An 18916-nucleotide genomic window follows, 5' to 3' on the forward strand; every position below is an offset into this window, starting at 1 on the left:
CACCTTTACTACATATACTAACGAAGCATAGATAGTGAAGTAGGATTTCAAGAAGGAGCACCACCTATAAAAAAAGCATCTTCATGCAAGATGTAGGAATGTCCGAGGGAGAGACGTCCAAGAAATCGACATATTGAAGATGCCAAGATAGACATTTCTTGGCTACAACCGCTTGAAGCACGACCATGGAATCACCTTCAATAACAATGTCTTTAATGTTTAATGAAAGAGCGATATCAAGCCCAAAGGATAAAGCCTGAAACTCAACTGTGTTATTGGTACCATGTCCAATTTGTTTACCCACAGCTTTGATGACTTTTGAAGAATGATAAAAAATAACTACTCCAATACCAGACTTTCACGGATTCCCCTTTGAGGCTCCATCAAACTAAAGTTTGAATGAAGGGAATGGAGGGGGAGTCCATCTGGCCAATTTTTGTTTAACCAAAGAAGATAGACCTCCTGATATAGCCCCATGGGAAGGCATCTAAGGAAGAGCGGTCCATTTCCAAGTAACCTGATTATCCTAATGAGAGAAAGAACTGAGATGATCTAAGTTTTTATGAATGAACAAAAGAACCACCTCATTGATGGAGGTTTGAATTTTACCAATTACTTTAGAAAAAGTGGCCTTTTTATGATTAAAAGTTCTTGAATTTATTTCAAGCCAAATATTCCAAATTACCAGTGATGGGGCCACAACCCAAAGGGATGAATAGAATGATGAGGAAAACAACAAGGGGTAGGCCATGAAATGCGAAAGAAGATTGGGACCTATCGCAGAAGACCAGCCAAGCATGCCAAATAACCAATACCAGCACTCAGAAGCAAATGGACAAAACAAGAAAAGATGATCCATGGATTCCATACAATGACCACCAAAAACACAAGGAAATATAGTCGTAATCCCAAGTCTATCCAAGCGCATTCCGGTGAGAACCTTATCTTGGATTGCCAACCAAGCAAATGACCTTGCTTTAGGAAGACAAGCCAGATGCCAAAAAAGCTTAGTAGGCCAGCAAGGGGATGGAGAAGTCTGAACTAAAGAATTATAACTATCTTTAACTGAATAGGAACCAGCAGCACTCTTAATCCAAACCAAGGAGTTCTCTTTATTTTCGAAAACAAGGGGTCTTTTGTGAAGTTCTTCCACAAAAGCTAGAATAAGATTAATATCAACTGACAAGGGGGGGATAATCTTCCATTTCGCAATCTCACAAGGACCAGAGGAGACAATGTCAAAATAATCGGCAACAAAAGGCCCCAAAAATTCTAATAAAATACCAAACAAGGGGGACCAGTCTTGGATAGCTGAAAGGGCAGAGTGCCCATTCCATACTTCATCCTAAAACTGGACTTTCTTCCCATTATTGACAACCTAGGATAGATGTGCTAAAATAACCATCCTACATGAAACCAAAAAATTCCAAAAAGCGGAACCTTTTGGAAGAGATGAAGCAGTAAAACTCCTCTCTCTGGAAGCACCCCTTAAATACTTAGCAAACATGATGGCAGCCCATTTACTATGAGGGTTAGCATATAACTTCCAAACGAATTTTGCCCCCAAAGCCTTATTCTGAGCAGCTAAATTATGAATGCCCGCACCCCCCAGCTCTTTGGGATGACAAATTTTGTCCCAAGCCAAGAGAGGAATCCTTGGCTTATCACCCAAGTTATCATTCCAAAGAAAGGTCCTAAGGGAGACCCTAATGTTCTTAATAACTTGGGGGGGAGCCTGCAAAATGGACATCAAATATGTGGGGATGGTATTCAAAACTGACTTAATTAAAATAATTTTACCAGCCATCATCAACCACTTATGATTCCAGGAACTGATTCAAGAGGATATTGAATGAACAATTTTGTTCCAAAAGGAAGCCTTATCCGACCCTAGAAAAAAAGGAATGCCCAGGTATACACATGGGAGGGTCCCAACTTGAAAACTCCAAAAGCAGACGAGTCTATTTTTAACTAGAGGGGAGACATTCACAAAAAAGATTTTGGATTTATGATTATTAATACTTTGTCCAAAAAAAGCTGCATAATCATAGATAATTTTCTTAATAACACGAGCCTCCCTTAGAGAGGCTGCCCCGAACAGAAGCGTATCATCTACAAACAAGCAATGAGATTGCGGAGAAGGGAGGCCATCTATTCTAATACCTGACCATAAACCAGATGTTGTAGCACTAGAGATGGCCCTACTTAATGCTTCTGCCAAAAGTATCAATAGAAAAGGAGACAAAGGATCCCCTTGCCTAAGTCCCCGAGAGGAAGCAAAAAACCCTGATGGGGAACCATTAACCAAAACTGAAAAGTGAGCAGAAGATATACAAGAAAACACCCACTTAGCCCAGCAGCACGAAAAGCCCAGATGATATAAAACAACCCTAAGAGCCTACCAATTGACCCGATCATAAGCCTTCAACATGTCTAGCTTAAGTATCATAGCCAGAACCTTTTGTTGAGAAATGGAATGCAGCACTTTGTGAGCTACAATTGCACCCTCAGATGTTTCCCGACTAGGAACAAATCCTCCCTGTTCTAGGGAGACAATCTGAGGGAAGAGCCTAGATAGCCTAACCAAAATTGCCTTATTAAAGATTTTATATAAAGTAGTACACAAGGCAATTGGACGAAAATCCGAGAACGAAGTAGGATTATCCACCTTCGAAATGATAGCAATAAGAGTAGTATTAAGCTCTCTAAGAATAGATATATTTCTTCTAGATTCCTCCAAGGCTAGCAATACATCATTCCCTATCAACTCCCAACACTTTTGAAAGAATAGTGTCGTAAACCCATCTGGACCCGGCGCCTTCTCTAGATGCATGGAGAAGACTATCTCTTTTAGTTCAGCTAGAGTAAAGGGAGCCATAAGCTTCTTATTATCTTCTTGAGAAACTAAAGAGGGGATCGATTGCACAATCTCATTATCTAATGCAACTGGATCCACTGTAAGAAGTGACTGAAAGAACCTAACAGCTTCAGAAGCAATCTCTTCCTCATCTACCAAGATGTTTCCATTAGAGTCAGTAATGCAAGAAATTTGACTACACTGCCTCTTGAGCTTGGTTGAGGAATGGAAAAACTTAGTATTTCTATCCCCATCGGAAAGCCAAAGATCTCTATACTTCTACCTCCAATAAGATTCTTCCCTAGCCAAAGTCTCAGAAAGTTGAAAGTTCAACAACTTCAGCCTATCATACAAAAGAGAGGACATTCCTAAAACCATAATGGTCTTATTAATTTGTTCAATTTCTTCCCGAATCCTAGCCTTTTCCCCGAAAATGTTCTTGAAATGCAATACATCATTCCCTATCAACTCCCAACACTTTTGAAAGAATAGTGTCGTAAACCCATCTAGACCTGGTGCCTTCTCTAGATGCATGGAGAAGACTATCTCTTTTAGTTCAGCTAGAGTAAAGGGAGCCATAAGCTTCTTATTATCTTCTTGAGATACTAAAGAGGGGATCGATTGCACAATCTCATTATCTAATGCAACTGGATCCGCTGTAAGAAGTGACTGAAAGAACCTAATAGCTTCAGAAGCAATCTCTTCCTCATCTACCAAGATGTTTCCATTAGAGTCAGTAATGCAAGAAATTCAACTACACTGCCTCTTGAGCTTGGTTGAGGAATGGGAAAAATTAGTATTTCTATCCCCATCGGAAAGCCAAAGATCTCTATACTTCTACCTCCAATAAGATTCTTCCCTAGCCAAAGTCTCAGAAAGTTGAAAGTTCAACAACTTCAGCCTATCATACAAAAGAGAGGACATTCCTAAAACCATAATGGTCTTATTAATTTGTTCAATTTCTTCTCGAATCCTAGCCTTTTCCCTAAAAATGTTCTTGAAATGCAATACATCACTCCCTATCAACTCCCAACACTTTTGAAAGAATAGTGTCGTAAACCCATCTGGACCCGGCGCCTTCTCTAGATGCATGGAGAAGACTATCTCTTTTAGTTCAGCTAGAGTAAAGGGAGCCATAAGCTTCTTATTATCTTCTTGAGAAACTAAAGAGGGGATCGATTGCACAATCTCATTATCTAATGCAACTGGATCCGCTGTAAGAAGTGACTGAAAGAACCTAACAGCTTTAGAAGCAATCTCTTCCTCATCTACCAAGATGTTTCCATTAGAGTCAGTAATGCAAGAAATTCGACTACACTGCCTCTTTAGCTTGGTTGAGGAATGGAAAAACTTAGTATTTCTATCCCCATTGGAAAGCCAAAGATCTCTATACTTCTACCTCCAATAAGATTCTTCCCTAGCCAAAGTCTCAGAAAGTTGAAAGTTCAACAACTTCAGCCTATCATACAAAAGAGAGGACATTCCTAAAACCATAATGGTCTTATTAATTTGTTCAATTTCTTCCCGAATCCTAGCCTTTTCCTCGAAAATGTTCTTGAAATGCAATACATTCCACACCTTAATCTTATGTTTTAAGAAACCCATCTTCTTAACAAGCTAAAACATCCGAGATCCAGGGATGAATGGAGCAGAACACCACCATTGCTTTAATGAAGGTAAGAAAGATTGATCCCGAAACCACATTGGCTCAAACTTAAAAGGTAACTTCTGAGGAGCCCTGTCCTCAAAAATAGTAAACTGAATCGAAAGATGATCAGAGCTAGTAAAGGGGAGAATTGAGGAAACAAAGTCCTGTCCCGAACTGAACCAGTTTTTTGAAACCAGAAAATGATCCAATCTCTTAGCAATTTGGCAAAAGTCCCTACGCATGTTGGTCCATGTAAATGTCCCATTAAGTGGTTTACAATCAACCAAATTTAAAGACTGAATGAAGAAGAAAAAATCTAACATAGAATGCTTGTTAGGGATGATTCCCCCAGCCTTTTCATTCAAACTAGTAATTGCACTAAAATCCCCCCCAAAAATTAGAAAAATATTACGTAGCAGGGAAGTAAGGGAAGCCAAAAATTCCCAAAGGTTTCTTTTTTCTGAAACCCCAGATGGCCCATAAACATTAAAGAGCCAAAATTTTAAGTTAGATATCCTACTTTTGACCAGACCAAGAATCCAATTGGATGAAGAAGCAATTAATGAGAAATGAACACTAGAATCTTTCCAGAGAAATGTAAGACCCCCAGAAGCACCTGAAGAGGGAGAAGCACAAAAATTCCATGCTTTCCAGGAAGAGAATAACCTATTAGCCGAAGAGAGATTTAACTTAGTTTCTTGAATCATGAACACATCACACTTCATTAACTCCAATTGTGACTTAATCAAGCGTCGCTTGTTAGGAGCTTTAAGCCCCTAACATTCCAGGATAAAATCCTCATTGGCCCTGAGGGGAGGCATCTTCTCCCCTCGAGATTTCCAAAGAAACCGGAGAAACCTTACTTGCCAAAAATGTCTTGTGAAGACTACGCTTAGTCGCCAAGCCTCTTGTGACTAGTGGACTAAAGGGGTTTTTGGATCTCTTCTTTCTGGAAGTTTCCAAAGAGGAAAGAAGAGTTGACTGAATTCCCGCATCAATTTCAAGATTAGTTTTAACAAATTTGGGTTTACAACCTCTTTTCCCAGGAGTTGACAATGTGGGAGAAAGAGGGGTTTGTACTACATGAAGACCAGAAATGCCTAAAGAAGTGTCTGGAGGAAAACTATTCTGTAGAGCCGAAGCCATTCGACCCTCTACGTTATCCAGAAGAATGTGAGCCGAAGATGGCCCATGATCTGATGTCACTACGACTTTATCCAGATTAAGAACATCAAAGGAGTTTGTAGTGGGAAAGGCAGCCAAGTCATTTTCCAGACTACCCAAATCAACTGAGATTGAATAAATCATTTTATTGGCAAGATCAGAATTGAGAGAGACCTTATTTTTATTAGCAATATCTTGCAACTGAGCAATAAGCTGCTCATCTGGGACAATATCAACATCCGTAGGATGTTTTGAGGTATTCAGCCCTTCAAGAAATTGTATCTCAGACCCTAAAATTTTCCCAAGCTCAGCAGAAGACTTTCCTATAGGTAAAGCATCATTAGCAACATTAGAATTATTCAAAAGAGAACCCTTCAAACACCCAGTCGTCGAGGGAGGAACAGAATGCAGAGAAGCCTCTGTCAAGGCTTCAGACATGAACGTAGTCTTTTTAGGGGGAGGTAAATTAGCAGCAGATATATCTAAATGGTTCTTACTCCAAACAAACAACTCTGCATCCCTATCAAAAGAGGAATCAATAACACCTGAGCCAAATTGTATGGTTTTCATGTGAAAAAATAGAGGAGAATCCATAGTCACTGAAGAATAGCCAAAATTCCCATAATCTTTTAACAAATTTTGATGCCAAAGACTAAAAGGAGACCGAATATTACAAAACTTCAGTGGAGAAAGTTTAGGTGAAATCAAAACACAAATTTTTACCACCACTACACCATCCTCAAATTCCGAATGAGACAACAGAAACTTGCCAAAAGAATCCCCAATCTTAGTTAAAATATCAGATTCAACAAATTTTGATGGCAACAAAGGAAGTTTAAACTAGGTGGGGACCTATTTTGGACCAACCCTAGAGGAAGCGAGAAAGGGCTTCCAAGTTTTTACAAAGATCAGATTTTTTCCAAGCCAAAAAAATGGAACACACAATGCCTTATCTCTAGCAGATGTAGAATCAAAAATAACAATGAACGAACTTGCAGAGAGAACATGGAAATATAAAGTACCATACCAATGTGAATGTATTTTATAATGGAGCTTAGACAGACAAAGAGAGTCACCCCAAACCTGGATAACAACTACCAAAGTTCGAAGATCATGCGCCTTCGTTCCTAAAGTAACATCTGAGGCATCAATTAACAGAACCGGGGATGAAGCAGGTTGTGAGGGAAAAACATCATTCAGATGTTGACCTTCTGAGCTCTTTTTTAATGGCTGTGAATTAGCAGAGTCTCTCGGTAAGCCAAGATGAGCCTTATTATCAAAAACCCTAGCATGATGAAACTGCTTTTGACCATTCTTCTACCAATTTCTCAAATTTTTACCCCGATTTCCATTTTGCTGAAAAAACCCTTTGAAATACACATAGGAATGAAACTCAGATGTGATTCCCCTGCCATCGCAAGCAGGTGAAACTAGGGCATCAACCCATTTTCCTCCGTGAAAAAACCCACTGCGGAGTGTGTCCTACGTGCATGCCAAACGGATCTTTGGGAGGAAACGGATCTGCCACCGCCTCATCTCCCCAGCACCTCCGTGACTGCATGGCGAACATTGCTTTGTTTCTCCTCCGTCGATCGCTTCAAAAGGAAAACGCGATGGTCTATTACCTTTCTTTTTTATTCATGTGGCTTCACTATTTTGGATCTTCAATCGCACCCCAAATGCTCACTTTTCAACTTGTCTTATCTGCAGTCCACCAATCGAGTTTGCAGATTACTGATGAATTGCAGACCTGAAAGTAGGCGAGCTGACCCTTGAAATATGGTTCGCTGCTACTGGAAATCGGTTCGCTGAGCTTAAGACATAATTTGCTTCACTCCTTTACCATTCTGCTGCATTTTGATCAAGCGCTTTCTCAAACACATCGGTTGTGACCAAAGGCGCTCGAAGCAAGTTTGTTGTAAATCTTCACAAATGACATTCACAGAAAATCTGTTGTAACTTGTGCAACAGGTTCATGAATCGTAGTGTGTTGAAGGCGAACCGGCCCTTAAGATTGAAATCACCCAGAACACTCGCAATCTCAAAATTCATTTAAAAGTTATTTTACTTTGCATCATTTAATATATATTACTTTGAACAAGTTTTACAAATTAAAAGAAAATGAGAATAGTAATGTGTGCCTAATATTTGATTTGAACGAATGCAATTCCTAGGTCTAATGGTCTTCAAGCAAAGTTAATTAATTATTATTTATTGTTTTACTCTATTTAAAGTAATTATACTTAAACCATACGTTTTCCTACATTTAATTAAATTCATGCATTCAATATCTACAATATATTTATTTTGAAATTCTTATGTAAATATTGAATAGGCAAATGGGTGGATCAAAGGCTACTAAAAAGGATGGAAACACAAAAGAATCTTATAAAGTTCAAGCTAATCCTACAACTATCTTATAGTTTCTTGTTATAAAATCAGATTTCCTATGGAATTTACTTACATTATGAAAAAAAAAATTTTAAAATTCATTTGTTTAAATTGTTTATGTTTTCCATATGATGTGTCTAATTAACTATATATATTGCAAAAGTATATTTCATTTTTATGATAATTATTATTATATACACACTTTGATTAATCTACTGTTATGATTGAAAATCATATATTTTCACAATAGTTTTTATATTATATTATATTATAGTATTCTACTTTTCATTATAATTTGTTACTCTACCTATAAACTCAGAAAAAATAATTTTATTACAATATTACGAAGGCAAATAGCCACCGTAACATGACACTTGTTTTTCTTATTACGATAAGGAGGTAGGGATTATAGATTAACACTTTTTTTTTTATTGGCTTTAATTGTTTAATTAATTATATACTATTATATGTTTATATATAAATGCTTAAATCATTTTATTATATGCTATAAAGAAGTTTATAATAATAACTCAAATACAATAAATATATAATACTTTTAAAAAAATGAATAATATGATATATATATATATATAATTTTACAAGAGAATTTTCACCGAAAAGATTATTCTCTATACATGATGCTATGATGTATTCAATTTCTCTCAAATGTTTCAAATATTATATTCGTCCTTCTCATATGCAATGATAAACACCGTCTGTATTCTTATCATGTACAATGGAAACACTACAAAATAATGAACTTATAATAAATTTTGCTTCATAAATTCATTTTAAATAATCAATTATACATATTATAAGTTCATTATGTTGATTTATTGTCCCGCTTGGTTCATATGTAAAAGTGATTCCTTTTTAAAAACATTTGGTATCTTTATACCATAGATGCCATTCTACTTTAAAATAGTGTCAGTGGGTATGGACAACTAGTCGGTTTCTTTATCAAATCACTACATAATGTGAATTTGAAGTATCCAATGTGATTATTCCCTTTCCAAGGCTATTAAAAATTTCAAATCTTATTTCATAAGGGGATAAGTTATTACATGTGCTCTTTTTTCTTATGAATTTGGTCTATTTCTTTTTCAAAATTTTAGGTCACTTTGATGCCTTGGGAGTCAATGCTTGATAAATTAGGATGTAAAGAAAACTTTAAAATTTTCAATCTTCTTTAAAAAAAATTGTTTCATTTTCCCTTATCATTTATTTTGGATTTTATTAAAATTAATAAATATTTTCATAGGTTCACAAACTCTACAGTCTTAAGAGGTTTTTCCTAAAAAATTGTCAATATTTTTCATGGTTGCCAAACATAACAACTTCTCAATAAATGGTCTTTCATTCAACTTGGTGCTTACTTTAAGTCATTTATAATTATTTATGTGGAAAATCAATGTATGTCAATGGATCATTCCCTAAAGATGTGTTTGCACAACCTAGGGTAGTAGGTGTCTTAGTATTAGCCAAGAAGATATCACAAATAGATGAAGATTCAAGATATCTAAAAATATACTACATGACAGTTTAAGAAATTAAAGGGAACTCATTATGCTATGTGTGATTAAAATATTTATAATGTACTATAATACCTATCATTCATAGACCTCATCATGTTTTCTGAACCAATTTTTTTTCCTTAGATTTAGATCATCTAGATATGAAATGAGTCTAAGAAAATAGATAGAGCATGATCACATTATTGATTCATTATCTATTTTTTGTAAGATAAATAGTTCTTTTAAGCTAGAGTGATAAAAAAGGATGCAATTGTGGTTTAGTCATGATCGAACCCCCAAAATATAACTTTATCTTAGTTCAATTATTACACACATAATGAATAAACTCATTTGTGTTGTGTTTCAAACCAAAGAAAATAGGCATGGAAGCATACAAAACACAACTGAAATTATACCCCCCTTGATTCAATATTAAACACCCTACATTATAATTATTAATTGATGAGTGTCGTGCATAGACAAGTATAAATGGAGTGAAAAATGACACTTTATGAAAATCTTAAAATTGAGTCTAATGGATTAGACATAAAAAATTGACCACATTAAAAGAAGTGACTCTCAATTTCAAGCTACTAATATGAGTTATGCCAATTTTCATTTTATCCCATTTACCTTTAATTTGCATTACAAAAAAAATAAAAAATTGTCTTTTTTCAAAAAATTATAGGGAAAAAGCTTTTTCAAACTCGAGCAAAAACTTCTCCAAGATCATTCCAAGTTTAGTTTATGATGGGAAAGGTGGATTTGTGCCAAGAAACGAGACAATTTAGGGGGAAACAATTGCACATGAAACCTTGCATTCGATAATCCAAGCAAAAGCTCTAACAATAGCAATAAAACTAGATATGATGATAGCCTATGACATGCTCAACTAGAATTTACTCTTCAAAGTGTTACATAGACTAGGATTTGTCAAGCAAGTTGGTGCAAATGAGTTAGAGATTTCATATTCAAAGGTTCATTATTGGTTTTAGTTAATATAAGTCTACTTGGATACTTCCTCTCTGCCCAAGGTGTGAGACGTGAAGACCCCCATTTTCCCTTCCAATTCTTCTTAATGGTAGAATCTTTGAGCAAGGTAATATCAATGGTTCATGAGCAAGGAAATTGGAAGGGTTTTGATATTGCTCATACAAGTATTAATATGATCTATTCTTATTTGTTGACAAAACTCTCTTGTTTGGCAAATCCTCAATGCAAGAACCAATGACAACCAAAAATTTGCTAGATGACTATTGCCTAATCTTAGATTAAACGATCAACATAGGTACATCAAGTATATTCTTTCTAAACACCCCTCCAACAATATTAGTTAGGATAGTATCATATATTTCAACCTTTATTTCTTGCCATGAAAATACCTAGGAATTCCTTTCTTCTCAAGACAAATTAAACTTATTATTTGGGTCAAAATACTAGCTCAACCTCAAACCAAAATTGTGTTGGTAATTGACACTCTTCTGGTGGATACTGATGCTTGATTACTAGTTTAAGGGTTTTTGTTGATGGGAACTCTTCATGGAATACTATCTGGTAGCTATAGATCTTGATAACCAGAAGTGGATGTGAACCGGTAATCAGTTAACCAGTATTTCAGGTTGAGCAGAGCAGTTTTGGTCTGGAAGCTTTCCGTTGTTTGCAGTGCTATGAATCATGCATGGGATGATAGGGCTGACATAGAGACATCATCTTATCATCTTTTTGGTGATCTGCTTTTGTTTTGGGTGATCTGGTCAAGCCAACTCATGATTACATGTTATACTTCAGGCTGACTTGATAATTGTTTATTTTGTGATTGCGGATATATAAGACCGGTGTAGAAGATATTTTGGTATATGGAATGAAGTAATATGAATGAGTAGTGATCAAGAATCTATTTTGATTTAGTTTCACATGTGCATTCTTGATCTAATAGCTGACTGAGACATAAAATAGAGCAGAGTTGTAGAGCAGATACAGTCAGAGTCTTTGGGACCTAACTGGAACTCATCTAGGCATTGTTAGATGCTATTTTGGAGTTATTTCATTTTAATTCATCATTGTGGATGATTTGTAAGGATGTGAGCCTTTCGAGGTTGTATCCCTTATTGTAATTGTGTTGTAAGCTCTAGGCAGTGTGCCTAAATGCATGTGCATTCCCCATTTTGTAATATGGTTTGCTACTAGCCATAGTGGAATAATATTGTGGGTTTAAATATCATCGTAGTTTTTCCCATTTGGATTTCCATGTAAAAATTTTGATGTTATGATTTTGTGGTTGAATATTTTGTGTTTTTGCATTTCATTTCCATGCTTATGCTTCTGGTGGTTTAAGGTTAAGTTAGAAAATTTAATAATTGGTAGAACACTAATTCACCCCACCCCCCAACCCCCCTCTCTTAGTATTCCTTGATTCCAACAATTGGTATTAGAGCCTAGTTCCTCTGAGGAAGCCTAACTGCTTGAGGAAGGTCTGGGAGATTGAATCAATGGATTCTGGTTTGGAAAGAGCTTTGTGTGGCACTTGAGGATCTTGATGTAGCTAGAAATGAGATCAGTTCCTTGAAGAGAAACTTGAATGCAGCTGAAGACTTCATTAATGACTTCAAGGATCAAGTGAACACTTCAAGAGACAAGAGGAAAGAGATGAAGGAGAAAGAAGATCAAATCATGGAAAATCAAGGCAAAGCTAATGAATGTGACAAAATCGCAAGAGAGAATTTTGCCTTAAAAAATGAGATGCAATCTATTGTGATGAAACTGTCTAAGGAGATTGAAGACTAGAAGAAGAATGAAGAGAATTTGACTGAATCATTGAAGGATAGAGTAGATGAATGCTTCAGGCTTTCCTATGAGAATGATCAGTTGAAGCTTGAGTTAAAACAATCAAGGAATAATGGTCAAGAACTTGAAATACAAATTGTTGCCCTCAGAGATGAACTTTCTACTACAAATGAATACAAGGACAAATACAATGCTATCTCAGTAAGGCTTGATGAGATGCTGGCAAGTCAGAGACATGAAAAGAACATGTGACGACTTGGATTTGAGAAAGGTGAATCCTTCGGATCTGGACAAAACAATGCAAAACCTAATCATAAGAAGAGCAAGAATTCTCTAGTAAGACAACCTAATGCCTTTAAATTCAATGATAGATATTTTACTCTCAATAAATTTGGTCATATGGTTAATCAATGCAAACGTAGGATGAATAATGGAATGAACAACATGAACAATGGTCCTACCTTTATCAATCAGTATTTAATATGCAATAATTTTGGTCACAAGTCAAATATATGTAGAGCAGTAATGAATAATTTTCAAAACAAAAGATGTTATGCTTGTGGGATGTTTGGACATATCTCTAATCAATGCAGGATGAGACCAAATCAGATGAACTTCAGACCTATTGATAATTGTTTTTCACATGCATGCAATAAAACTGATCACATTGTAAAATATTTCAAAAGAAAAAATGAGAACAAGAGTGCTTTGGTAGACAAGGACAAAACTAATGATAAAGGCAAGGCAAAGGTAGAGGAGATCAGAGACAAGCATGAGAAGATGTGGGTCTGGAAAAAGATGAATCTAAAATAAAAAATGGATCTATTGGCAATAGTGATTATGTGTTGTCATTGAAGTCAACACTGTGCTCTACTTGGATATGGTTCTTTCCCGATTGGCTGCTGCTATCCTAGTTGGTTCCTGGTCTCGGTTTGTCTTGATTTTGGTTGATTCTTATCTGGTATAATCAGATCCTTGGATTTGGTTTTGGGTGGTTATTCAGGATGGTTATATTCTTGTCAAATGCAGTTGATTCATAATTTGGTACTCCTTAAGCTATCGTTTATGTTCTAGGTTGATATTCTTGGTACTGGTTAGCTTTACTGGTTGGCAATATTTGATGATTTGGTTAAGTGATTTTGGTCCAGCTTAGGGAAATGATTTCTAACATGCTGAATGTTTTCTTGATCATGTCCTAATTTTTTGGTGGCTTCACATTGGTTGGCGTGATGATTTGGTGGTCCTATTTGGATCTAGTTGGTTATTCTATGTTATTTCACTAAAGGTTTCTATCGGTTGGTGAAACGTGTTGGAGATCATTCTTAGCGTGATTTCTAGTGGATATAATTGTTTGGGAATTTAAATTAGGTCCATTATATATAATGTAAATCATAATATTAGTCCAATTCTATTGTGTGATGTAATTTTTGTAATTATAATTTATGGGTTTAGGGTTTATCCGACCTTGTTATCAAGGTTGATGATCTATATTTATAGGCATCTTATTCATGTAATTTGATATCCAATGGTTATGTCTGCATTATTAGAGAAATTTTAATGTGAAAACAAGGTTAGATCATTCAGCGAAGGTTGTGAGGGATTTAGTATTGTAGGGTAGACATTTGTGCTTAACCAGAACCGTATCAAGCATTAGGAGATGCTACTCTCACAGTTCAATTTCTTCAGATTGTAGTCTGATGTTTATGTAAGTCAGTGAGACTTCCTTGTGTGATGAGCAGTGAGCTCTATGTGGTTGGCTTGATTGCAATTGCAATCCCCATTGTAATCATTTCACATACTACTACACAAGTATTATCTGATTGTGGGTAGAGTTTCCCACCATGTTTTTTCCCTTTACCAGGTTTTTCACGTCAAAAAAATTGGTGTTGTCTATACTATGTTTTCATGTTTTATCTTTCACTGTGTTGTTCTTATCTTGCTCCAGTAAAAGGTTTATAGTTTTCTTTAACTGTTAAACTTGTGTAAAATTGATTCACCCCCCCAGACCTCTCATTTTTCCTCCGGTATCAGAACTTTCTAATAGGATTTACACCTGAATCCGGTGCAAGATCTTCATCTAGTAACTAAGGCTTCTAGTCTTAGGGGATGGCATCTTCATGAAAAATCTTGTAGAACCCCTTTAGAGAGATCTATGATCGATCATGGTAGATTGTAGATGCTTGGAGATGATTATTTGGATCTATAGATCATCCAGTGAGTTGATTGATGTTGGACAAGGCATCCAGTTCAACATTATCAATGCATTTATGTCAACTTTAAATTAGGGTTTGTGAGGTTAAAAAGGGCAAATGTGAATCATTTCTCACATTGAGGGTGAAGAGTTGAAGCAACAAAGCTAGGTGAACCAGTTCTCAAGGAGATCAAAAGCTTTGAAGTGGTCTAATAGAAGCTATTGTAATTTCATCAAGAAAAATAGGTATTTTTCAGAAGCTTATTGTGAATCCTAAATCTTTCAGTATTGCATCATCTTCTGTTAATACTCCTTTGGTAGTTGAGGTTTCAGAGAGAGCAAGACCACAATTAAAGAAGAACCCATTTAAGTCTGTCAAGGATGATCCAAACGGTGCCTTCTCATATGTACCCTATGGTGTTTTGTATGTTGATGACGTAAGAGCCTATATTCACTGCAACATTGAAGAAACCAATAATGAGGTGATTATAACACTCTACAGCCAACACCTCTGGGACAAGAATGAAATCTTAAATCAAAATGCGTGCAATTGCAGAGGAAGGGTTTCACGTAGTTTGTGCATTTCCTTGTGTTTGATGAGGATGAATGGGTGAGATACATCCTAAGACATGTGCATGATGAATTCATCTAGCTAGACAAGCCATACAAAATCACCAAGCAAGCCAACCATGCAGTCACATGTCTACATCAAACTAGTGACAAGCCTAATCTGACTAAGGTAAAGAACCCTACTATCACAAAGGAAATTGATGCACAAATTGATAATATATCTATGACTATTGATGATATCCGAAAGCATGATGTGAGATTTGCATCCATGATCATTGGATATAAGGTCTACCAGTCTAGTAGACTGAATTTTGTCTCTGTTACTACCATTTATGTAGCATACCAAATAGTGAAAGGGGACACTATGTACTATCTTTGTTCTGTCCTTCTTGAAGAGCTCCTAAGAAATTTAAAAAAGATTAAATCTGATAAGAAGAATGCATTTAAGTTCGGTTCTCTAATTGTCTGTCTAGCATTGTACTTCATGAATCAAATTCTCAATACAGGCAAAGTGCAATGGGAATATGATTTACCGGTATTCACCTAGTTCAAACAAGGTTTGCAGAGATTAGGTAATAGAGAAAATCTTATAGAAGCCTTGTGGAGTTTCTTTAAAACTTTCCAAGGCCAGATGAAAGATAGATCAAGGATTCCCAAGGAGATTGTTGAGAAATATGAGAACGGTATGTGCTTCAAGTGGACAAATACCAATGTCACATGGAATTTGTGGAGCCCAGGATAGTCTAGATCTTGCCAATGGGTTATGAGGTGGATGGTCAGACCCTTAAAGTTTATGTTCAACATCTTCTGAGAAAACTAGTGGACCCCATTGAACCAAGGTTTGGTATATTTAACGAGAAGGATATGGAGTTTCACAAGAAGTTCACCATGCCTGCAAGAAAGAGAAAAGTATCTAAGATGGTTGAAGCAGTGGCTGTATAGATGGGATTTACCAGAGAGGCGGTGAAGCAAGAAAGGGAGAAGCATGCATAGATGGAAGCTAAGGAGGAATCCAAGAAGCCTAAGGTTGAACCAGTTTCCTCCAAAGAAAAACCAAAAGAGAGCAAGTCTGCCCCTACTCCGGTAATACCATCAACAACATAGAGCTCGTCTGAAAAGGGGTTTTGAAGCAAAAGGAGAAAACTAAACGAACCTATGTTTTTGTATCTCTGGTGGCATCTGAGATAGAATCAGATGAAGAAGTAGGAAAGGCCAAGAAGAAAGGAGAATTTGTAAGGGTGGTGACGAAACCATAGTCCAGTGGAGCCCTGCAAAGCAAGAAAGCTAAATCAGAACCTACCCTTACCAGAAGACCCAAGAGGGGGAGGAAGCTCAGAACACAACTTGATGATGATCTTGAAACTTGTAATTTGCAAGGTAAATATACATTTGTTCCTCCAATGACAACAGATCAATTGATTGATGAAATAATTGTTAATGGAAATTTAAAGAATATTGGACCATACTATGAAAATCTAGTTGAGGCAGATCAAAGATAAGTTGACGAAGTTGTTATTTTGTCCTTACATAACTTTAGTAAAACTTTGGATGAACTAGAGTGTAGCATCCGTAAGGATCTTTGTGTATGGTGAAAATGGATAACAATAATAACAATATTGAAAGGCTAAATGAATTCAACCACAAAACCCTAGCCTAACAATCAATAAAGATCCACCATAACATATGAAGATTACCTAAGACAATGCAAATCAAATGAAATCACAAAGATTATACCATCACATGTCCAATAGGGTTTTGATCTCCATTCTTCCTATCTCCATTGATCTTGCTTGTTATATTTGCTCTCAGATTTTATATGCACAAGAGCTCAACAAAGAATGGAATGTGGTTGCAAGTAGGATCGTAGTGTAGTCAAGTTCTCCAAATTGTCGATTAGGGTTTGATAATGAAGAAGGCATCTCCTTAAATAGAAGACACAATATGAAATGGAGGGATAAGATTGAGAGGTGTAAAAGGAGGTCGGCTATGATTAGAGGGTAGGTAGAAGAAATAATAAAATAATGAGAGGGGTAGGTAGTGTATGAATTAAGAGATGAATGACATGTGTCATGTGTAGAAAAAGCTAATGAATTAATTAAATAAATAAAGATTTATTTAATTAATAGAAGAAGTGGGATAATTAAATAAATAAAAATATTTATTTAATTTAGGAAAAGGATAATTTAAATAAATAAATGTATTTATTTAAATGAGAAATAAGGCTAGAAGAGGATAAATGAATTAATTAAATAAATAAAGATTTATTTAATTAATAGAAGAATTAAGCTTAGATAATTAAATAAATAAAATATTTATTTAATTAGACATGACAATTTTAGGTGTCTACATTTTGCCCCTCTTTGAGACAATGCGGCTTGTCGCGTTGTTTGAAAGAAGATAAGATGAACTGATACAGAGTTGCCCCAGAATGGGAATGATATGCCCCCTCGAGAGATTGGATGAAAATGTCTGAAAAGATTGCAGACAATCTCTCGATAAGAAAGACAAGATAGAATGGATTGACCAGATAAAGTGACAAAGTCACGGGATAATGAAGACTGACTCGAGAAATGAAGGCGAGGGCTAGGGTAGGCTATAAGATAGACCACGGGGGAAAATACATCCTCATTGTCATCTACACATCCACGAGAGTAGAGTGCAGAGCGAAAATAGAGCAGCAACAACCAGCAGTGATGGCTTTCACTCACAGATTTGACCGCGTTCACTGATTTCAGAGGCCAACAAAGGCAGGAGAGCCGGTAAGTACCACCAAACCTCCTCGTACTTTGACGCATTTAATTTTGTCATTAATGCATGTCGAATAGGGTAATAAATGCGCTGATTTGAAAAGTATAGATTTGCATCTTCTAGGTCAAATTGGTAGTTCTGTGATGAACATATGCTGTCGATTGGATAAGCTGCTGAGGGGATACACTCAAGCAGGTCCTCTAGGAAGACTAGGATAGATCAAGGCACTTTGTGATGAATAGTAAGTACCAAGATAGAGTACTTTGTGATGAACAGGGAGTACTGAAATATGAGCAGCACTTTGTGATGAACAGGGAGTGCAAATGTGAGTAACACTTTGTGATGAACAGTGAGTGTCACGCACGTAGTACTTTGTGATGAACAGGGAGTACCACTGGGATAAATAGAAACACTTTGTGATGAACAGTGAGTGTCACTAGGGTAGATAGCCATATGCATTTAGATAGCGAGTGGCATTTTGTGATAAACAGTGAATGCCACCATAACTGACATGATTGAGTTGTTTGACTACAGGAGTATTTGTCGATGCTAGAGTCACGGGAGAGATTCCCGTCGACGCAGAGGTTGCGACCTGAGTTGACGGCCGAGGAGAGAGCCGCTATCGATGAGATGGGTCTGAGACATGTACTCTATGTGCCTGAGTTTCGGGCAAACATGGGTTTGCTGACTGCGCTGGCTGAGAGATGGCACTCTGAGACGTGCACGTTCCATTTACTGATGGGTGAGATGACAGTCACCTTGGAGGATGTTTACAGGATTCTGCGGGTGCCGATCAATGGGGAGCTGATTCCGTATGATTGAGACGGAGACAGGGATGCCCTTAGATGAGTGTTCTAGGATCCAAGATTGGAGATAAGGGCAGGACACGTGGCATGGGATACCATGACATGGATAGGATTAGCACTACCAATAGTGTTGGCAGGAGTGATCAGTGAGTTCCTCTGTATCAGTTTTGTACCATTTTGTATAATGATGTAGACACCTGTGGGTGATTGTAGCCATATGATTTTGACATCATTGTATCATGA

The sequence above is a fragment of the Cryptomeria japonica genome, chromosome 3, assembly GCF_030272615.1.
Source record: "Cryptomeria japonica chromosome 3, Sugi_1.0, whole genome shotgun sequence".
Classification (NCBI taxonomy): Eukaryota; Viridiplantae; Streptophyta; class Pinopsida; order Cupressales; family Cupressaceae; genus Cryptomeria; species Cryptomeria japonica.